A 426-nucleotide genomic window follows, 5' to 3' on the forward strand; every position below is an offset into this window, starting at 1 on the left:
TCAACTCTCACAGGGCAACTCAAGGACCACCACCCACAGATCTGTGGCAGCCTAGAAACAATTTACGTGCCTGTACTGGTTTGGGGTGGGCTGGGATCGCGGGGGGATGGTCAAAGGGGGCTTGAGGGTGTTCCTTGGACTTTTGGGGGAAAAAGAATGTAAGAAAACCCCACTTACCCGTTCAGTAAAATTCAGTTTCCCTTAAAAGAAAAGCTGGGGGGCGGGACGGGGCCGGGTGGATCACCAGATCACCAGCTGCCGGCACGCAGGGCCCCTCAGTCCCAGAGCCGAGAGGGGCCCTGTTCAGTAAAATTCAGTTTCCCTTAAAAGAAAAGCTGGGGGGCGGGACGGGGCCGGGTGGATCACCAGATCACCAGCTGCCGGCACGCAGGGCCCCTCAGTCCCAGAGCCGAGAGGGGCCCTGTT

Source organism: Merops nubicus, unplaced genomic scaffold (genome assembly GCF_000691845.1).
Source record: "Merops nubicus isolate BGI_N331 unplaced genomic scaffold, ASM69184v1 scaffold15507, whole genome shotgun sequence".
Classification (NCBI taxonomy): Eukaryota; Metazoa; Chordata; class Aves; order Coraciiformes; family Meropidae; genus Merops; species Merops nubicus.